The sequence below is a fragment of the Oncorhynchus clarkii genome, chromosome 25 (assembly GCF_045791955.1).
Source record: "Oncorhynchus clarkii lewisi isolate Uvic-CL-2024 chromosome 25, UVic_Ocla_1.0, whole genome shotgun sequence".
NCBI classification, from domain to species: domain Eukaryota; kingdom Metazoa; phylum Chordata; class Actinopteri; order Salmoniformes; family Salmonidae; genus Oncorhynchus; species Oncorhynchus clarkii.
The window spans coordinates 47,435,309-47,456,248 of record NC_092171.1 but is presented as its reverse complement, the minus strand read 5'-3'; the positions used below and the strand labels follow the sequence as shown (position 1 = coordinate 47,456,248).

General features: G+C 38.4%; 20 non-coding genes across 20 annotated transcripts; all 20 read left to right on the top strand.

Moving 5' to 3' along the window:
- Positions 1–223: 223 nt before the first annotated feature.
- Positions 224–295, top strand: trnaa-cgc (transfer RNA alanine (anticodon CGC)). The gene has a single exon. It is a non-coding gene; the product is annotated as a tRNA-Ala (tRNA).
- A 386-nt stretch (positions 296–681) lies between these two features.
- trnat-ugu (transfer RNA threonine (anticodon UGU)) lies at positions 682–753 on the top strand. Its single transcript has one exon. It is a non-coding gene; the product is annotated as a tRNA-Thr (tRNA).
- Positions 754–2,252: 1,499 nt separating this feature from the next.
- On the top strand, positions 2,253–2,324 carry trnaa-cgc (transfer RNA alanine (anticodon CGC)). The gene has a single exon. It is a non-coding gene; the product is annotated as a tRNA-Ala (tRNA).
- A 494-nt stretch (positions 2,325–2,818) lies between these two features.
- Positions 2,819–2,890, top strand: trnat-ugu (transfer RNA threonine (anticodon UGU)). The gene has a single exon. It is a non-coding gene; the product is annotated as a tRNA-Thr (tRNA).
- Positions 2,891–4,392: 1,502 nt separating this feature from the next.
- trnaa-cgc (transfer RNA alanine (anticodon CGC)) lies at positions 4,393–4,464 on the top strand. Its single transcript has one exon. It is a non-coding gene; the product is annotated as a tRNA-Ala (tRNA).
- A 392-nt stretch (positions 4,465–4,856) lies between these two features.
- trnat-ugu (transfer RNA threonine (anticodon UGU)) lies at positions 4,857–4,928 on the top strand. Its single transcript has one exon. It is a non-coding gene; the product is annotated as a tRNA-Thr (tRNA).
- A 92-nt stretch (positions 4,929–5,020) lies between these two features.
- On the top strand, positions 5,021–5,092 carry trnat-ugu (transfer RNA threonine (anticodon UGU)). Its single transcript has one exon. It is a non-coding gene; the product is annotated as a tRNA-Thr (tRNA).
- Positions 5,093–7,586: 2,494 nt separating this feature from the next.
- Positions 7,587–7,658, top strand: trnaa-cgc (transfer RNA alanine (anticodon CGC)). Its single transcript has one exon. It is a non-coding gene; the product is annotated as a tRNA-Ala (tRNA).
- Positions 7,659–8,050: 392 nt separating this feature from the next.
- trnat-ugu (transfer RNA threonine (anticodon UGU)) lies at positions 8,051–8,122 on the top strand. Its single transcript has one exon. It is a non-coding gene; the product is annotated as a tRNA-Thr (tRNA).
- Positions 8,123–9,622: 1,500 nt separating this feature from the next.
- Positions 9,623–9,694, top strand: trnaa-cgc (transfer RNA alanine (anticodon CGC)). The gene has a single exon. It is a non-coding gene; the product is annotated as a tRNA-Ala (tRNA).
- Positions 9,695–10,086: 392 nt separating this feature from the next.
- On the top strand, positions 10,087–10,158 carry trnat-ugu (transfer RNA threonine (anticodon UGU)). Its single transcript has one exon. It is a non-coding gene; the product is annotated as a tRNA-Thr (tRNA).
- A 1,355-nt stretch (positions 10,159–11,513) lies between these two features.
- trnaa-cgc (transfer RNA alanine (anticodon CGC)) lies at positions 11,514–11,585 on the top strand. Its single transcript has one exon. It is a non-coding gene; the product is annotated as a tRNA-Ala (tRNA).
- Positions 11,586–11,977: 392 nt separating this feature from the next.
- On the top strand, positions 11,978–12,049 carry trnat-ugu (transfer RNA threonine (anticodon UGU)). Its single transcript has one exon. It is a non-coding gene; the product is annotated as a tRNA-Thr (tRNA).
- Positions 12,050–13,548: 1,499 nt separating this feature from the next.
- On the top strand, positions 13,549–13,620 carry trnaa-cgc (transfer RNA alanine (anticodon CGC)). The gene has a single exon. It is a non-coding gene; the product is annotated as a tRNA-Ala (tRNA).
- Positions 13,621–14,014: 394 nt separating this feature from the next.
- trnat-ugu (transfer RNA threonine (anticodon UGU)) lies at positions 14,015–14,086 on the top strand. Its single transcript has one exon. It is a non-coding gene; the product is annotated as a tRNA-Thr (tRNA).
- A 1,500-nt stretch (positions 14,087–15,586) lies between these two features.
- Positions 15,587–15,658, top strand: trnaa-cgc (transfer RNA alanine (anticodon CGC)). The gene has a single exon. It is a non-coding gene; the product is annotated as a tRNA-Ala (tRNA).
- A 392-nt stretch (positions 15,659–16,050) lies between these two features.
- trnat-ugu (transfer RNA threonine (anticodon UGU)) lies at positions 16,051–16,122 on the top strand. Its single transcript has one exon. It is a non-coding gene; the product is annotated as a tRNA-Thr (tRNA).
- Positions 16,123–17,622: 1,500 nt separating this feature from the next.
- On the top strand, positions 17,623–17,694 carry trnaa-cgc (transfer RNA alanine (anticodon CGC)). Its single transcript has one exon. It is a non-coding gene; the product is annotated as a tRNA-Ala (tRNA).
- Positions 17,695–18,080: 386 nt separating this feature from the next.
- trnat-ugu (transfer RNA threonine (anticodon UGU)) lies at positions 18,081–18,152 on the top strand. The gene has a single exon. It is a non-coding gene; the product is annotated as a tRNA-Thr (tRNA).
- Positions 18,153–20,092: 1,940 nt separating this feature from the next.
- On the top strand, positions 20,093–20,164 carry trnaa-cgc (transfer RNA alanine (anticodon CGC)). The gene has a single exon. It is a non-coding gene; the product is annotated as a tRNA-Ala (tRNA).
- The last annotated feature ends 776 nt before the right edge of the window (positions 20,165–20,940 follow it).

Sequence of the window (20,940 nt, the reverse complement as noted above, 5' to 3'; positions counted from 1 at the left end):
TTGAACGCACTGTATATAGACTTTCTTTTTTTTTTTCTATTGTGTTATTGACTGTACTCTTTATTATTCCATCTGTAACTCTGTGTTGTTGTTTGTGTTGCGCTGCTTTCCTTTATCTTGGCTAGGTCGCAGTTGTAAATGAAAACTTGTTCTCAACTAGCTTACCTGGTTATATAAAGGTGAAATTAAAAAAAACAAGAACAATTTTTCTTTTTCCCAGAAAGGGGATGTAGCTCAGTGGTAGAGCGCATGCTTCGCATGTATGAGGTCCTGGGTTCAATCCCCAGCTTCTCCATTGAAACCTTTGCAATGGCCCATCTCCTACTTTCCAGAATGTTGAAATTCTCAGCAGGAAACAGAAGTGGTTGCCAACTTCAATTGCATCATTTTCAAAAACTGAAGTTCATGGGTTCGATGACTGTCCATACTTGTATTAAGAATTGCTGCTATCATTTCATTGTAGATTCAATGGAGTGGTGTATATAAAAAGTACATTGTATTAATATTGCATTTTACCTGCAAATAAAATGGGATGGAAGCTCAGAGGGGGAGTGCATGCTATTTATGCATGAGGTCCTTGGTTCAATCCCAAGGTTCTCCACTGAGTTTATTTGTGTGCCAAATTCACATTACACAACTACTACTTTCCAGAATGTTGATAAATATTTTGCAGCATAGATTGGCATGGTGGCCAAGTGGCAAGGCGTCGGTCTTGTAAACCGAAGATCATGGGTTCAAATCCCATCTGTGCCTTACTGAAAATTAGCTAGTACGTTTGGAGAGGTTCTTTAACTGGAGGAATTTGAAGAAAAGGCAAGTTGTCTCAATATGGCAACCCTGCTAATATATTGTAAGGGGATGTGTCTCTACGTTAGAGCTAATACTTGAAGTGTATGTGGTCTGAAGTTAATCCACAACTTCTCTGATGAGTATATTTAGTTGTTAAATTAGCATTTGCACAACTCCCACTTTCCAGAATGTTGACATTTTAATAAGGAAATAGATGTGCTAAGTCATCTGTTTTTGTAAACTGAAGCACGTGGGTTCAATCCTTGTTTGACGTTTATGGAAGCTAGCTGATATTATGAAAATGTACTTTCATTAGAACAGTGTAAAGAAAAGGTCAATTGCGTCCAGACTGCAAATGAATCGCACATGCGGGAAGCTGTCGCTGGCTGATCCCGCCCTGGCTTACACAAAAAAAAAACACAATTAACCTGATTTAGAGCCAGACTAGTTACCGTAATTTTCAAAAATTGCCATTTTTTTCTATTGTCTCTTTTTGGTCCATTTAGATTGCTAATGTCGATTGTATACCCTTTCTTTTTTCTAAATGTTAAGGTTAAAAATGTCAAATGTTTTAGGCTCCTAAGTGGACCATAAGGTTAAAAACCAAAACAAATTAAGAAAACTAAACTGAAAAACTAAAAACAAAGAATAAAATAAAAAGGTCATGAAAAACTAAGTAGCTCCGCTCCGCCAGTATGTCTCTTTTTGTTCACTTTTGCCGGTCTCAAGCCAGCCGGGTAAAGGACGAGGGTTGGAATTGTATCATAAAAAAACAAGGATCGACAGAAGAAAGCTCATTTGTAGTTCCAAACATATTTAGGGAGTTTTTTACTCACTTTTTGTCTCTCCCACAATGTTATTCCTCACTCCTACAGTGTCCTTCACATTTACATGCACATTGCCAATTCTGCAAATTAGGTGATGACATGTTTTAGCAACTTCTAGCGACTTTTAGGACAGCCAATAGCTACTTTCCTTACTGAGGTGTTGGCAACACTGCTGACTTTAAACATCGGCTATCTGAGCAGCTAACTGATCGCTGCAGCTGTACATAGCCCATCTGTAAATAGCCCACCCAATCTACCTACCTCATCCCCATATTGTTTTAATTTACATTCTGCTCTTTGCACACCAGTATTTCTACTTGCACATCATCATTTGCTCATCTATCACTCCAGTGTTCATTTGCTAAATTGTAATTACTTCGCTACTATGGCCTATTTATTGCCCTACCTCCATTTGCACGCACTGTATATAGACTTTCTTTTTTTTCTTCTATTGTGTTATTGACTGTACTCTTTATTATTCCATCTGTAACTCTGTGTTGTTGTTTGTGTTGCGCTGCTTTCCTTTATCTTGGCTAGGTCGCAGTTGTAAATGAAAACTTGTTCTCAACTAGCTTACCTGGTTATATAAAGGTGAAATTAAAAAAAACAAGAACAATTTTTTATTTTTCCCAGAAAGGGGATGTAGCTCAGTGGTAGAGCGCATGCTTCGCATGTATGAGGTCCTGGGTTCAATCCCCAGCTACTCCATTGAAACCTTTGCAATGGCCCATCTCCTACTTTCCAGAATGTTGAAATTCTCAGCAGGAAACAGAAGTGGTTGCCAACTTCAATTGCATTATTTTCAAAAACTGAAGTTCATGGGTTCGATGACTGGTCCATACTTGTATTAAGAATTGCTGCTATCATTTCATTGTAGATTCAATGGAGTGGTGTATATAAAAAGTACATTGTATTAATATTGTATTTTACCTGCAAATAAAATGGGATGGAAGCTCAGAGGGGGAGTGCATGCTATTTATGCATGAGGTCCTGCGTTCAATCCCCAGCTTCTCCATTGAAACTTTGGCAACGGCCCATCTCCTACTTTCCGGGATGGAAGCTCAGAGGGGGAGTGCATGCTATTTATGCGTGAGGTCCTTGGTTCAATCCCAAGGTTCTCCACTGAGTTTATTTCTGTGCCAAATTCACATTACACAACTACTACTTTCCAGAATGTTGATAAATATTTTGCAGCATAGATTGGCATGGTGGCCAAGTGGCAAGGCGTCGGTCTTGTAAACTGAAGATCATGGGTTCAAATCCCATCTGTGCCTTACTGAAAATTAGCTGTTACCATGGAGAGCTTCTTTAACTGGAGGAATTTGAAGAAAAGGCAAGTTGTCTCAATATGGCAACCCTGCTAATATATTGTAAGGGGATGTGTCTCTACGGTAGAGCTAATACTTGAAGTGTATGCGGTCTGAAGTTAATCCACAACTTCTCTGATGAGTATATATAGTTGTTAAATTAGCATTTGCACAACTCCCACTTTCCAGAATGTTGACATTTTAATAAGGAAATAGATGTGCTAAGTCATCTGTTTTTGTAAACTGAAGCACGTGGGTTCAATCCTTGTTTGACGTTTATGGAAGCTAGCTGATATTATGAAAATGTACTTTCATTAGAACAGTGTAAAGAAAAGGTCAATTGCGTCCAGACTGCAAATGAATCGCACATGCGGGAAGCTGCCGCTGGCTGATCCCGCCCTGGCTTACACAAAAAAAAACACAATTAACCTGATTTAGAGCCAGACTAGTTACCGTAATTTTCTCACATTGCCATTGCCATTTTTTTCTATTGTCTCTTTTTGGTCCATTTAGATTGCTAATGTCGATTGTATACCATTTCTTTTTTCTAAATGTTAAGGTTAAAAATGTCAAATGTTTTAGGCTCCTAAGTGGACCATAAGGTTAAAAACCAAAACAAATTAAGAAAACTAAACTGAAAAACTAAAAACAAAGAATAAAATAAAAAGGTCATGAAAAACTAAGTAGCTCCGCTCCGCCAGTATGTCTCTTTTGGTTCACTTTTGCCGGTCTCAAGCCAGCCGGGTAAAGGACGAGGGTTGGAATTGTATCATAAAAAAACAAGGATCGACAGAAGAAAGTTCATTTGTAGTTCCAAACATATTTAGGGAGTTTTTTACTCACTTTTTGTCTCTCCCACAATGTTATTCCTCACTCCTACAGTGTCCTTCACATTTACATGCACATTGCCAATTCTGCAAATGAGGTGATGACATGTTTTAGCAACTTCTAGCGACTTTTAGGACAGCCAATAGCTACTTTCCTTACTGAGGTGTTGGCAACACTGCTGACTTTAAACATCGGCTATCTGAGCAGCTAACTGATCGCTGCAGCTGTACATAGCCCATCTGTAAATAGCCCACCCAATCTACCTACCTCATCCCCATATTGTTTTAATTTACATTCTGCTCTTTGCACACCAGTATTTCTACTTGCACATCCTCATTTGCTCATCTATCACTCCAGTGTTCATTTGCTAAATTGTAATTACTTCGCTACTATGGCCTATTTATTGCCCTACCTCCATTTGCACGCACTGTATATAGACTTTCTTTTTTTTCTTCTATTGTGTTATTGACTGTACTCTTTATTATTCCATCTGTAACTCTGTGTTGTTGTTTGTGTTGCGCTGCTTTCCTTTATCTTGGCTAGGTCGCAGTTGTAAATGAAAACTTGTTCTCAACTAGCTTACCTGGTTATATAAAGGTGAAATTTAAAAAAACAAGAAACATTTCTCTTTTTCCCAGAAAGGGGATGTAGCTCAGTGGTAGAGCGCATGCTTCGCATGTATGAGGTCCTGGGTTCAATCCCCAGCTTCTCCATTGAAACCTTTGCAATGGCCCATCTCCTACTTTCCAGAATGTTGAAATTCTCAGCAGGAAACAGTAGTGGTATGGTTGCCAACTTCAATTGCATCATTTTCAAAAACTGAAGTTCATGGGTTCGATGACTGGTCCATACTTGTATTAAGAATTGCTGCTATCATTTCATTGTAGATTCAATGGAGTGGTGTATATAAAAAGTACATTGTATTAATATTGTATTTTACCTGCAAATAAAATGGGATGGAAGCTCAGAGGGGGAGTGTATGCTATTTATGCATGAGGTCCTTGGTTCAATCCCAAGGTTCTCCACTGAGTTTATTTGTGTGCCAAATTCACATTACACAACTACTACTTTCCAGAATGTTGATAAATATTTTGCAGCATAGATTGGCATGGTGGCCAAGTGGCAAGGCGTCGGTCTTGTAAACCGAAGATCATGGGTTCAAATCCCATCTGTGCCTTACTGAAAATTAGCTGGTACCATGGAGAGTTAAATTCACATTACACAACTACTACTTTCCAGAATGTTGATAAATATTTTGCAGCATAGATTGGCATGGTGGCCAAGTGGCAAGGCGTCGGTCTTGTAAACCGAAGATCATGGGTTCAAATCCCATCTGTGCCTTACTGAAAATTAGCTGGTACCAATTTAGCAAATGAACACTGGAGTGATAGATGAGCAAATGAGGATGTGCAAGTAGAAATACTGGTGTGCAAAGAGCAGAATGTAAATTAAAACAATATGGGGATGAGGTAGGTAGATTGGGTGGGCTATTTACAGATGGGCTATGTACAGCTGCAGCGATCAGTTAGCTGCTCAGATAGCCGATGTTTAAAGTCAGCAGTGTTGCCAACACCTCAGTAAGGAAAGTAGCTATTGGCTGTCCTAAAAGTCGCTAGAAGTTGCTAAAACATGTCATCACCTCATTTGCAGAATTGGCAATGTGCATGTAAATGTGAAGGACACTGTAGGAGTGAGGAATAACATTGTGGGAGAGACAAAAAGTGAGTAAAAAACTCCCTAAATATGTTTGGAACTACAAATGAACTTTCTTCTGTCGATCCTTGTTTTTTTATGATACAATTCCAACCCTCGTCCTTTACCCGGCTGGCTTGAGACCGGCAAAAGTGAACCAAAAGAGACATACTGGCGGAGCGGAGCTACTTAGTTTTTCATGACCTTTTTATTTTATTCTTTGTTTTTAGTTTTTCAGTTTAGTTTTCTTAATTTGTTTTGGTTTTTAACCTTATGGTCCACTTAGGAGCCTAAAACATTTGACATTTTTAACCTTAACATTTAGAAAAAAGAAATGGTATACAATCGACATTAGCAATCTAAATGGACCAAAAAGAGACAATAGAAAAAAATGGCAATGGCAATGTGAGAAAATTACGGTAACTAGTCTGGCTCTAAATCAGGTTAATTGTGTTTTTTTTTGTGTAAGCCAGGGCGGGATCAGCCAGCGGCAGCTTCCCGCATGTGCGATTCATTTGCAGTCTGGACGCAATTGACCTTTTCTTTACACTGTTCTAATGAAAGTACATTTTCATAATATCAGCTAGCTTCCATAAACGTCAAACAAGGATTGAACCCACGTGCTTCAGTTTACAAAAACAGATGACTTAGCACATCTATTTCCTTATTAAAATGTCTTTAACTGGAGGAATTTGAAGAAAAGGCAAGTTGTCTCAATATGGCAACCCTGCTAATATATTGTAAGGGGATGTGTCTCTACGGTAGAGCTAATACTTGAAGTGTATGTGGTCTGAAGTTAATCCACAACTTCTCTGATGAGTATATTTAGTTGTTAAATTAGCATTTGCACAACTCCCACTTTCCAGAATGTTGACATTTTAATAAGGAAATAGATGTGCTAAGTCATCTGTTTTTGTAAACTGAAGCACGTGGGTTCAATCCTTGTTTGACGTTTATGGAAGCTAGCTGATATTATGAAAATGTACTTTCATTAGAACAGTGTAAAGAAAAGGTCAATTGCGTCCAGACTGCAAATGAATCGCACATGCGGGAAGCTGCCGCTGGCTGATCCCGCCCTGGCTTACACAAAAAAAAAACACAATTAACCTGATTTAGAGCCAGACTAGTTACCGTAATTTTCTCACATTGCCATTGCCATTTTTTTCTATTGTCTCTTTTTGGTCCATTTAGATTGCTAATGTCGATTGTATACCATTTCTTTTTTCTAAATGTTAAGGTTAAAAATGTCAAATGTTTTAGGCTCCTAAGTGGACCATAAGGTTAAAACCAAAACAAATTAAGAAAACTAAACTGAAAAACTAAAAACAAAGAATAAAATAAAAAGGTCATGAAAAACTAAGTAGCTCCGCTCCGCCAGTATGTCTCTTTTGGTTCACTTTTGCCGGTCTCAAGCCAGCCGGGTAAAGGACGAGGGTTGGAATTGTATCATAATAAAACAAGGATCGACAGAAGAAAGTTCATTTGTAGTTCCAAACATATTTAGGGAGTTTTTTACTCACTTTTTGTCTCTCCCACAATGTTATTCCTCACTCCTCCTTCCTTCACATTTACATGCACATTGCCAATTCTGCAAATTAGGTGATGACATGTTTTAGCAACTTCTAGCGACTTTTAGGACAGCCAATAGCTACTTTCCTTACTGAGGTGTTGGCAACACTGCTGACTTTAAACATCGGCTATCTGAGCAGCTAACTGATTGCTGCAGCTGTACATAGCCCATCTGTAAATAGCCCACCCAATCTACCTACCTCATCCCCATATTGTTTTAATTTACATTCTGCTCTTTGCACACCAGTATTTCTACTTGCACATCATCATTTGCTCATCTATCACTCCAGTGTTCATTTGCTAAATTGTAATTACTTCGCTACTATGGCCTATTTATTGCCCTACCTCCATTTGCACGCACTGTATATAGACTTTCTTTTTTTTCTTCTATTGTGTTATTGACTGTACTCTTTATTATTCCATCTGTAACTCTGTGTTGTTGTTTGTGTTGCGCTGCTTTCCTTTATCTTGGCTAGGTCGCAGTTGTAAATGAAAACTTGTTCTCAACTAGCTTACCTGGTTATATAAAGGTGAAATTTAAAAAAACAAGAAACATTTTTATTTTTCCCAGAAAGGGGATGTAGCTCAGTGGTAGAGCGCATGCTTCGCATGTATGAGGTCCTGGGTTCAATCCCCAGCTTCTCCATTGAAACCTTTGCACTGGCCCATCTCCTACTTTCCAGAATGTTGAAATTCTCAGCAGGAAACAGAAGTGGTATGGTTGCCAACTTCAATTGCATCATTTTCAAAAACTGAAGTTCATGGGTTCAATGACTGGTCCATACTTGTATTAAGAATTGCTGCTATCATTTCATTGTAGATTCAATGGAGTGGTGTATGTAAAAAGTACATTGTATTAATATTGTATTTTACCTGCAAATAAAATGGGATGGAAGCTCAGAGGGGGAGTGCATGCTATTTATGCATGAGGTCCTTGGTTCAATCCCAAGGTTCTCCACTGGGTTCATTTGTGTGCCAAATTCACATTACACAACTACTACTTTCCAGAATGTTGATAAATATTTTGCAGCATAGATTGGCATGGTGGCCAAGTGGCAAGGCGTCGGTCTTGTAAACCGAAGATCATGGGTTCAAATCCCATCTGTGCCTTACTGAACATTAGCTGGTACCATGGAGAGGTTCTTTAACTGGAGGAATTTGAAGAAAAGGCAAGTTGTCTCAATATGGCAACCCTGCTAATATATTGTAAAGGGATGTATCTCTACGGTAGAGCTAATACTTGAAGTGTATGTGGTCTGAAGTTAATCCACAACTTCTCTGATGAGTATATTTAGTTGTTAAATTAGCATTTGCACAACTCCCACTTTCCAGAATGTTGACATTCTAATAAGGAAATAGATGTGCTAAGTCATCTGTTTTTGTAAACTGAAGCACGTGGGTTCAATCCTTGTTTGACGTTTATGGAAGCTAGCTGATATTATGAAAATGTACTTTCATTAGAACAGTGTAAAGAAAAGGCCAATTGCGTCCAGACTGCAAATGAATCGCACATGCGGGAAGCTGCCGCTGGCTGATCCCGCCCTGGCTTACACAAAAAAAAAACACAATTAACCTGATTTAGAGCCAGACTAGTTACCGTAATTTTCTCACATTGCCATTGCCATTTTTTTCTATTGTCTCTTTTTGGTCCATTTAGATTGCTAATGTCGATTGTATACCATTTCTTTTTTCTAAATGTTAAGGTTAAAAATGTCAAATGTTTTAGGCTCCTAAGTGGACCATAAGGTTAAAAACCAAAACAAATTAAGAAAACTAAACTGAAAAACTAAAAACAAAGAATAAAATAAAAAGGTAATGAAAAACTAAGTAGCTCCGCTCCGCCAGTATGTCTCTTTTGGTTCACTTTTGCCGGTCTCAAGCCAGCCGGGTAAAGGACGAGGCTTGGAATTGTATCATAAAAAAACAAGGATCGACAGAAGAAAGTTCATTTGTAGTTCCAAACATATTTAGGGAGTTTTTTACTCACTTTTTGTCTCTCCCACAATGTTATTCCTCACTCCTCCTTCCTTCACATTTACATGCACATTGCCAATTCTGCAAATTAGGTGATGACATGTTTTAGCAACTTCTAGCGACTTTTAGGACAGCCAATAGCTACTTTCCTTACTGAGGTGTTGGCAACACTGCTGACTTTAAACATCGGCTATCTGAGCAGCTAACTGATTGCTGCAGCTGTACATAGCCCATCTGTAAATAGCCCACCCAATCTACCTACCTCATCCCCATATTGTTTTAATTTACATTCTGCTCTTTGCACACCAGTATTTCTACTTGCACATCATCATTTGCTCATCTATCACTCCAGTGTTCATTTGCTAAATTGTAATTACTTCGCTACTATGGCCTATTTATTGCCCTACCTCCATTTGCACGCACTGTATATAGACTTTCTTTTTTTTCTTCTATTGTGTTATTGACTGTACTCTTTATTATTCCATCTGTAACTCTGTGTTGTTGTTTGTGTTGCGCTGCTTTCCTTTATCTTGGCTAGGTCGCAGTTGTAAATGAAAACTTGTTCTCAACTAGCTTACCTGGTTATATAAAGGTGAAATTTAAAAAAACAAGAAACATTTTTCTTTTTCCCAGAAAGGGGATGTAGCTCAGTGGTAGAGCGCATGCTTCGCATGTATGAGGTCCTGGGTTCAATCCCCAGCTTCTCCATTGAAACCTTTGCAACGGCCCATCTCCTACTTTCCAGAATGTTGAAATTCTCAGCAGGAAACAGAAGTGGTATGGTTGCCAACTTCAATTGCATCATTTTCAAAAACTGAAGTTCATGGGTTCGATGACTGGTCCATACTTGTATTAAGAATTGCTGCTATCATTTCATTGTAGATTCAATGGAGTGGTGTATATAAAAAGTACATTGTATTAATATTGTATTTTACCTGCAAATAAAATGGGATGGAAGCTCAGAGGGGGAGTGCATGCTATTTATGCATGAGGTCCTTGCTTCAATCCCAAGGTTCTCCACTGAGTTTATTTGTGTGCCAAATTCACATTACACAACTACTACTTTCCAGAATGTTGATAAATATTTTGCAGCATAGATTGGCATGGTGGCCAAGTGGCAAGGCGTCGGTCTTGTAAACCAAAGATCATGGGTTCAAATCCCATCTGTGCCTTACTGAAAATTAGCTGGTACCATGGAGAGGTTCTTTAACTGGAGGAATTTGAAGAAAAGGCAAGTTGTCTCAATATGGCAACCCTGCTAATATATTGTAAGGGGATGTGTCTCTACGGGAGAGCTAATACTTGAAGTGTATGTGGTCTGAAGTTAATCCACAACTTCTCTGATGAGTATATTTAGTTGTTAAATTAGCATTTGCACAACTCCCACTTTCCAGAATGTTGACATTTTAATAAGGAAATAGATGTGCTAAGTCATCTGTTTTTGTAAACTGAAGCACGTGGGTTCAATCCTTGTTTGACGTTTATGGAAGCTAGCTGATATTATGAAAATGTACTTTCATTAGAACAGTGTAAAGAAAAGGTCAATTGCGTCCAGACTGCAAATGAATCGCACATGCGGGAAGCTGCCGCTGGCTGATCCCGCCCTGGCTTACACAAAAAAAAAACACAATTAACCTGATTTAGAGCCAGACTAGTTACCGTAATTTTCTCACATTGCCATTGCCATTTTTTTCTATTGTCTCTTTTTGGTCCATTTAGATTGCTAATGTCAATTGTATACCATTTCTTTTTTCTAAATGTTAAGGTTAAAAATGTCAAATGTTTTAGGCTCCTAAGTGGACCATAAGGTTAAAAACCAAAACAAATTAAGAAAACTAAACTGAAAAACTAAAAACAAAGAATAAAATAAAAAGGTCATGAAAAACTAAGTAGCTCCGCTCCGCCAGTATGTCTCTTTTGGTTCACTTTTGCCGGTCTCAAGCCAGCCGGGTAAAGGACGAGGGTTGGAATTGTATCATAAAAAAACAAGGATCGACAGAAGAAAGTTCATTTGTAGTTCCAAACATATTTAGGGAGTTTTTTACTCACTTTTTGTCTCTCCCACAATGTTATTCCTCACTCCTCCTTCCTTCACATTTACATGCACATTGCCAATTCTGCAAATTAGGTGATGACATGTTTTAGCAACTTCTAGCGACTTTTAGGACAGCCAATAGCTACTTTCCTTACTGAGGTGTTGGCAACACTGCTGACTTTAAACATCGGCTATCTGAGCAGCTAACTGATCGCTGCAGCTGTACATAGCCCATCTGTAAATAGCCCACCCAATCTACCTACCTCCATTTGCACGCACTGTATATAGACTTTCTTTTTTTTCTTCTATTGTGTTATTGACTGTACTCTTTATTATTCCATCTGTAACTCTGTGTTGTTGTTTGTGTTGCGCTGCTTTCCTTTAACTTGGCTAGGTCGCAGTTGTAAATGAAAACTTGTTCTCAACTAGCTTACCTGGTTATATAAAGGTGAAATTTAAAAAAACAAGAAACATTTTTCTTTTTCCCAGAAAGGGGATGTAGCTCAGTGGTAGAGCGCATGCTTCGCATGTATGAGGTCCTGGGTTCAATCCCCAGCTTCTCCATTGAAACCTTTGCAATGGCCCATCTCCTACTTTCCAGAATGTTGAAATTCTCAGCAGGAAACAGAAGTGGTATGGTTGCCAACTTCAATTGCATCATTTTAAAAAACTGAAGTTCATGGGTTCAATGACTGGTCCATACTTGTATTAAGAATTGCTGCTATCATTTCATTGTAGATTCAATGGAGTGGTGTATATAAAAAGTACATTGTATTAATATTGTATTTTACCTGCAAATAAAATGGGATGGAAGCTCAGAGGGGGAGTGCATGCTATTTATGCATGAGGTCCTTGGTTCAATCCCAAGGTTCTCCACTGAGTTTATTTGTGTGCCAAATTCACATTACACAACTACTACTTTCCAGAATGTTGATAAATATTTTGCAGCATAGATTGGCATGGTGGCCAAGTGGCAAGGCATCGGTCTTGTAAACCGAAGATCATGGGTTCAAATCCCATCTGTGCCTTACTGAAAATTAGCTGGTACCATGCAGAGGTTCTTTAACTGGAGGAATTTGAAGAAAAGGCAAGTTGTCTCAATATGGCAACCCTGCTAATATATTGTAAGGGGATGTGTCTCTACGGTAGAGCTAATACTTGAAGTGTATGTGGTCTGAAGTTAATCCACAACTTCTCTGATGAGTATATTTCGTTGTTAAATTAGCATTTGCACAACTCCCACTTTCCAGAATGTTGACATTTTAATAAGGAAATAGATGTGCTCAGTCATCTGTTTTTGTAAACTGAAGCACGTGGGTTCAATCCTTGTTTGACGTTTATGGAAGCTAGCTGATATTATGAAAATGTACTTTCATTAGAACAGTGTAAAGAAAAGGTCAATTGCGTCCAGACTGCAAATGAATCGCACATGCGGGAAGCTGCCGCTGGCTGATCCCGCCCTGGCTTACACAAAAAAAAAACACAATTAACCTGATTTTGAGCCAGACTAGTTACCGTAATTTTCTCACATTGCCATTGCCATTTTTTTCTATTGTCTCTTTTTGGTCCATTTAGATTGCTAATGTCGATTGTATACCATTTCTTTTTTCTAAATGTTAAGGTTAAAAATGTCAAATGTTTTAGGCTCCTAAGTGGACCATAAGGTTAAAACCAAAACAAATTAAGAAAACTAAACTGAAAAACTAAAAACAAAGAATAAAATAAAAAGGTCATGAAAAACTAAGTAGCTCCGCTCCGCCAGTATGTCTCTTTTGGTTCACTTTTGCCGGTCTCAAGCCAGCCGGATAAAGGACGAGGGTTGGAATTGTATCATAAAAAAACAAGGATCGACAGAAGAAAGTTCATTTGTAGTTCCAAACATATTTAGGGAGTTTTTTACTCACTTTTTGTCTCTCCCACAATGTTATTCCTCACTCCTCCTTCCTTCACATTTACATGCACATTGCCAATTCTGCAAATTAGGTGATGACATGTTTTAGCAACTTCTAGCGACTTTTAGGACAGCCAATAGCTACTTTCCTTACTGAGGTGTTGGCAACACTGCTGACTTTAAACATCGGCTATCTGAGCAGCTAACTGATCGCTGCAGCTGTACATAGCCCATCTGTAAATAGCCCACCCAATCTACCTACCTCATCCCCATATTGTTTTAATTTACATTCTGCTCTTTGCACACCAGTATTTCTACTTGCACATCATCATTTGCTCATCTATCACTCCAGTGTTCATTTGCTAAATTGTAATTACTTCGCTACTATGGCCTATTTATTGCCCTACCTCCATTTGCACGCACTGTATATAGACTTTCTTTTTTTTCTTCTATTGTGTTATTGACTGTACTCTTTATTATTCCATCTGTAACTCTGTGTTGTTGTTTGTGTTGCGCTGCTTTCCTTTATCTTGGCTAGGTCGCAGTTGTAAATGAAAACTTGTTCTCAACTAGCTTACCTGGTTATATAAAGGTGAAATTTAAAAAAACAAGAAACATTTTTCTTTTTCCCAGAAAGGGGATGTAGCTCAGTGGTAGAGCGCATGCTTCGCATGTATGAGGTCCTGGGTTCAATCCCCAGCTTCTCCATTGAAACCTTTGCAATGGCCCATCTCCTACTTTCCAGAATGTTGAAATTCTCAGCAGGAAACAGACGTGGTATGGTAGCCAACTTCAATTGCATCATTTTCAAAAACTGAAGTTCATGGGTTCGATGACTGTCCATACTTGTATTAAGAATTGCTGCTATCATTTCATTGTAGATTCAATGGAGAATAAAAATATATAAAAAGTACATTTTATTAATATTGTATTTTACCTGCAAATAAAATGGGATGGAAGCTCAGAGGGGGAGTGCATGCTATTTATGCATGAGGTCCTTGGTTCAATCCCAAGGTTCTCCACTGGGTTCATTTGTGTGCCAAATTCACATTACACAACTACTACTTTCCAGAATGTTGATAAATATTTTGCAGCATAGATTGGCATGGTGGCCAAGTGGCAAGGCGTCGGTCTTGTAAACCGAAGATCATGGTTTCAAATCCCATCTGTGCCTTACTGAAAATTAGCTGGTACCATGGAGAGGTTCTTTAACTGGAGGAATTTGAAGAAAAGGCAAGTTGTCTCAATATGGCCACCCTGCTAATATATTGTAAGGGGATGTGTCTCTACGGTAGAGCTAATACTTGAAGTGTATGTGGTCTGAAGTTAATCCACAACTTCTCTGATGATTATATTTAGTTGTTAAATTAGCATTTGCACAACTCCCACTTTCCAGAATGTTGACATTCTAATAAGGAAATAGATGTGCTAAGTCATCTGTTTTTGTAAACTGAAGCACGTGGGTTCAATCCTTGTTTGACGTTTATGGAAGCTAGCTGATATTATGAAAATGTACTTTCATTAGAACAGTGTAAAGAAAAGGTCAATTGCGTCCAGACTGCAAATGAATCGCACATGCGGGAAGCTGCCGCTGGCTGATCCCGCCCTGGCTTACACAAAAAAAAAACACAATTAACCTGATTTAGAGCCAGACTAGTTACCGTAATTTTCTCACATTGCCATTGCCATTTTTTTCTATTGTCTCTTTTTGGTCCATTTAGATTGCTAATGTCGATTGTATACCATTTCTTTTTTCTAAATGTTAAGGTTAAAAATGTCAAATGTTTTAGGCTCCTAAGTGGACCATAAGGTTAAAAACCAAAACAAATTAAGAAAACTAAACTGAAAAACTAAAAACAAAGAATAAAATAAAAAGGTAATGAAAAACTAAGTAGCTCCGCTCCGCCAGTATGTCTCTTTTGGTTCACTTTTGCCGGTCTCAAGCCAGCCGGGTAAAGGACGAGGGTTGGAATTGTATCATAAAAAAACAAGGATCGACAGAAGAAAGTTCATTTGTAGTTCCAAACATATTTAGGGAGTTTTTTACTCACTTTTTGTCTCTCCCACAATGTTATTCCTCACTCCTCCTTCCTTCACATTTACATGCACATTGCCAATTCTGCAAATTAGGTGATGACATGTTTTAGCAACTTCTAGCGACTTTTAGGACAGCCAATAGCTACTTTCCTTACTGAGGTGTTGGCAACACTGCTGACTTTAAACATCGGCTATCTGAGCAGCTAACTGATTGCTGCAGCTGTACATAGCCCATCTGTAAATAGCCCACCCAATCTACCTACCTCATCCCCATATTGTTTTAATTTACATTCTGCTCTTTGCACACCAGTATTTCTACTTGCACATCATCATTTGCTCATCTATCACTCCAGTGTTCATTTGCTAAATTGTAATTACTTCGCTACTATGGCCTATTTATTGCCCTACCTCCATTTGCACGCACTGTATATAGACTTTCTTTTTTTTCTTCTATTGTGTTATTGACTGTACTCTTTATTATTCCATCTGTAACTCTGTGTTGTTGTTTGTGTTGCGCTGCTTTCCTTTATCTTGGCTAGGTCGCAGTTGTAAATGAAAACTTGTTCTCAACTAGCTTACCTGGTTATATAAAGGTGAAATTTAAAAAAACAAGAAACATTTTTCTTTTTCCCAGAAAGGGGATGTAGCTCAGTGGTAGAGCGCATGCTTCGCATGTATGAGGTCCTGGGTTCAATCCCCAGCTTCTCCATTGAAACCTTTGCAATGGCCCATCTCCTACTTTCCAGAATGTTGAAATTCTCAGCAGGAAACAGAAGTGGTATGGTTGCCAACTTCAATTGCATCATTTTCAAAAACTGAAGTTCATGGGTTCGATGACTGGTCCATACTTGTATTAAGAATTGCTGCTATCATTTCATTGTAGATTCAATGGAGTGGTGTATATAAAAAGTACATTGTATTAATATTGTATTTTACCTGCAAATAAAATGGGATGGAAGCTCAGAGGGGGAGTGCATGCTATTTATGCATGAGGTCCTTGGTTCAATCCCAAGGTTCTCCACTGGGTTCATTTGTGTGCCAAATTCACATTACACAACTACTACTTTCCAGAATGTTGATAAATATTTTGCAGCATAGATTGGCATGGTGGCCAAGTGGCAAGGCGTCGGTCTTGTAAACCGAAGATCATGGATTCAAATCCCATCTGTGCCTTACTGAAAATTAGCTGGTACCATGGAGAGGTTCTTTAACTGGAGGAATTTGAAGAAAAGGCAAGTTGTCTCAATATGGCAACCCTGCTAATATATTGTAAGGGGATGTGTCTCTACGGTAGAGCTAATACTTGAAGTGTATGTGGTCTGAAGTTAATCCACAACTTCTCTGATGATTATATTTAGTTGTTAAATTAGCATTTGCACAACTCCCACTTTCCAGAATGTTGACATTCTAATAAGGAAATAGATGTGCTAAGTCATCTGTTTTTGTAAACTGAAGCACGTGGGTTCAATCCTTGTTTGACGTTTATGGAAGCTAGCTGATATTATGAAAATGTACTTTCATTAGAACAGTGTAAAGAAAAGGTCAATTGCGTCCAGACTGCAAATGAATCGCACATGCGGGAAGCTGCCGCTGGCTGATCCCGCCCTGGCTTACACAAAAAAAAAACACAATTAACCTGATTTAGAGCCAGACTAGTTACCGTAATTTTCTCACATTGCCATTGCCATTTTTTTCTATTGTCTCTTTTTGGTCCATTTAGATTGCTAATGTCGATTGTATACCATTTCTTTTTTCTAAATGTTAAGGTTAAAAATGTCAAATGTTTTAGGCTCCTAAGTGGACCATAAGGTTAAAAACCAAAACAAATTAAGAAAACTAAACTGAAAAACTAAAAACAAAGAATAAAATAAAAAGGTCATGAAAAACTAAGTAGCTCCGCTCCGCCAGTATGTCTCTTTTGGTTCACTTTTGCCGGTCTCAAGCCAGCCGGGTAAAGGACGAGGGTTGGAATTGTATCATAAAAAAACAAGGATCGACAGAAGAAAGTTCATTTGTAGTTCCAAACATATTTAGGGAGTTTTTTACTCACTTTTTGTCTCTCCCACAATGTTATTCCTCACTCCTCCTTCCTTCACATTTACATGCACATTGCCAATTCTGCAAATTAGGTGATGACATGTTTTAGCAACTTCTAGCGACTTTTAGGACAGCCAATAGCTACTTTCCTTACTGAGGTGTTGGCAACACTGCTGACTTTAAACATCGGCTATCTGAGCAGCTAACTGATTGCTGCAGCTGTACATAGCCCATCTGTAAATAGCCCACCCAATCTACCTACCTCATCCCCATATTGTTTTAATTTACATTCTGCTCTTTGCACACCAGTATTTCTACTTGCACATCATCATTTGCTCATCTATCACTCCAGTGTTCATTTGCTAAATTGTAATTACTTCGCTACTATGGCCTATTTATTGCCCTACCTCCATTTGCACGCACTGTATATAGACTTTCTTTTTTTTCTTCTATTGTGTTATTGACTGTACTCTTTATTATTCCATCTGTAACTCTGTGTTGTTGTTTGTGTTGCGCTGCTTTCCTTTATCTTGGCTAGGTCGCAGTTGTAAATGAAAACTTGTTCTCAACTAGCTTACCTGGTTATATAAAGGTGAAATTTAAAAAAACAAGAAACATTTTTCTTTTTCCCAGAAAGGGGATGTAGCTCAGTGGTAGAGCGCATGCTTCGCATGTATGAGGTCCTGGGTTCAATCCCCAGCTTCTCCATTGAAACCTTTGCGATGGCCCATCTCCTACTTTCCAGAATGTTGAAATTCTCAGCAGGAAACAGAATGTGGTTGCCAACTTCAATTGCATCATTTTCAAAAACTGAAGTTCATGGGTTCGATGACTGGTCCATACTTGTATTAAGAATTGCTGCTATCATTTCATTGTAGATTCAATGGAGTGGTGTATAAAAAGTACATTGTATTAATATTGTATTTTACCTGCAAATAAAATGGGATGGAAGCTCAGAGGGGGAGTGCATGCTATTTATGCATGAGGTCCTTGGTTCAATCCCAAGGTTCTCCACTGGGTTTATTTGTGTGCCAAATTCACATTACACAACTACTACTTTCCAGAATGTTGATAAATATTTTGCAGCATAGATTGGCATGGTGGCCAAGTGGCAAGGCGTCGGTCTTGTAAACCGAAGATCATGGGTTCAAATCCCATCTGTGCCTTACTGAAAATTAGCTGGTACCATGGAGAGGTTCTTTAACTGGAGGAATTTGAAGAAAAGGCAAGTTGTCTCAATATGGCAACCCTGCTAATATATTGTAAGGGGATGTGTCTCTACGGTAGAGCTAATACTTGAAGTGTATGTGGTCTGAAGTTAATCCACAACTTCTCTGATGAGTATATTTAGTTGTTAAATTAGCATTTGCACAACTCCCACTTTCCAGAATGTTGACATTTTAATAAGGAAATAGATGTGCTAAGTCATCTGTTTTTGTAAACTGAAGCACGTGGGTTCAATCCTTGTTTGACGTTTATGGAAGCTAGCTGATATTATGAAAATGTACTTTCATTAGAACAGTGTAAAGAAAAGGTCAATTGCGTCCAGACTGCAAATGAATCGCACATGCGGGAAGCTGCCGCTGGCTGGGTTCAAATCCCATCTGTGCCTTACTGAAAATTAGCTGGTACCATGGAGAGGTTCTTCAACTGGAGGAATTTGAAGAAAAGGCAAGTTGTCTCAATATGGCAACCCTGCTAATATATTGTAAGGGGATGTGTCTCTACGGTAGAGCTAATACTTGAAGTGTATGTGGTCTGAAGTTAATCCACAACTTCTCTGATGAGTATATTTAGTTGTTAAATTAGCATTTGCACAACTCCCACTTTCCAGAATGTTGACATTCTAATAAGGAAATAGATGTGCTAAGTCATCTGTTTTTGTAAACTGAAGCACGTGGGTTCAATCCTTGTTTGACGTTTATGGAAGCTAGCTGATATTATGAAAATGTACTTTCATTAGAACAGTGTAAAGAAAAGGTCAATTGCGTCCAGACTGCAAATGAATCGCACATGCGGGAAGCTGCCGCTGGCTGATCCCGCCCTGGCTTACACAAAAAAAAAACACAATTAACCTGATTTAGAGCCAGACTAGTTACCGTAATTTTCTCACATTGCCATTGCCATTTTTTTCTATTGTCTCTTTTTGGTCCATTTAGATTGCTAATGTCGATTGTATACCATTTCTTTTTTCTAAATGTTAAGGTTAAAAATGTCAAATGTTTTAGGCTCCTAAGTGGACCATAAGGTTAAAAACCAAAACAAATTAAGAAAACTAAACTGAAAAACTAAAAACAAAGAATAAAATAAAAAGGTCATGAAAAACTAAGTAGCTCCGCTCCGCCAGTATGTCTCTTTTGGTTCACTTTTGCCGGTCTCAAGCCAGCCGGGTAAAGGACGAGGGTTGGAATTGTATCATAAAAAAACAAGGATCGACAGAAGAAAGTTCATTTGTAGTTCCAAACATAGAGTTTTTTACTCACTTTTTGTCTCTCCCACAATGTTATTCCTCACTCCTCCTTCCTTCACATTTACATGCACATTGCCAATTCTGCAAATTAGGTGATGACATGTTTTAGCAACTTCTAGCGACTTTTAGGACAGCCAATAGCTACTTTCCTTACTGAGGTGTTGGCAACACTGCTGACTTTAAACATCGGCTATCTGAGCAGCTAACTGATTGCTGCAGCTGTACATAGCCCATCTGTAAATAGCCCACCCAATCTACCTACCTCATCCCCATATTGTTTTAATTTACATTCTGCTCTTTGCACACCAGTATTTCTACTTGCACATCATCATTTGCTCATCTATCACTCCAGTGTTCATTTGCTAAATTGTAATTACTTCGCTACTATGGCCTATTTATTGCCCTACCTCCATTTGCACGCACTGTATATAGACTTTCTTTTTTTTCTTCTATTGTGTTATTGACTGTACTCTTTATTATTCCATCTGTAACTCTGTGTTGTTGTTTGTGTTGCGCTGCTTTCCTTTATCTTGGCTAGGTCGCAGTTGTAAATAAAAACTTGTTCTCAACTAGCTTACCTGGTTATATAAAGGTGAAATTTAAAAAAACCAGAAACATTTTTCTTTTTCCCAGAAAGGGGATGTAGCTCAGTGGTAGAGCGCATGCTTCGCATGTATGAGGTCCTGGGTTCAATCCCCAGTTTCTCCATTGAAACCTTTGCAATGGCCCATCTCCTACTTTCCAGAATGTTGAAATTCTCAGCAGGAAACAGAATGTGGTTGCCAACTTCAATTGCATCATTTTCAAAAACTGAAGTTCATGGGTTCGATGACTGGTCCATACTTGTATTAAGAATTGCTGCTATCATTTCATTGTACATTTAATGGAGTGGTGTATAAAAAGTACATTGTATTAATATTGTATTTTACCTGCAAATAAAATGGATGGAAGCTCAGAGGGGGAGTGCATGCTATTTATGCATGAGGTCCTTGGTTCAATCCCAAGGTTCTCCACTGAGTTTATTTGTGTGCCAAATTCACATTACACAACTACTACTTTCCAGAATGTTGATAAATATTTTGCAGCATAGATTGGCATGGTGGCCAAGTGGCAAGGCGTCGGTCTTGTAAACCGACGCCTTGTAAACCCTAACCCTAACCCTAACCCTAACCCATATAATAGAGGCAGTAGATCGAGCTGGTCTGTCATAATATAAAAGAGACAGCAGATCTAGTTGATCTGTCATAATATAATAGAGACAGTAGATCTAGCTGGTCTGTCAAAATACAATAGACACAGTAGATCTAGCTGGTCTATCATAATACAATAGAGACAGCAGATCTAGCTGGTCTGTCATAATATAATAGATACAATAGATCTAGCTGGTCTGTCATAATATAATAGAGACAGTAGATCTAGCTGGTCTATCATAATATAATAGAGACATAGAGACAGTAGATCTAGCCGGTCTGTCATATTATAAT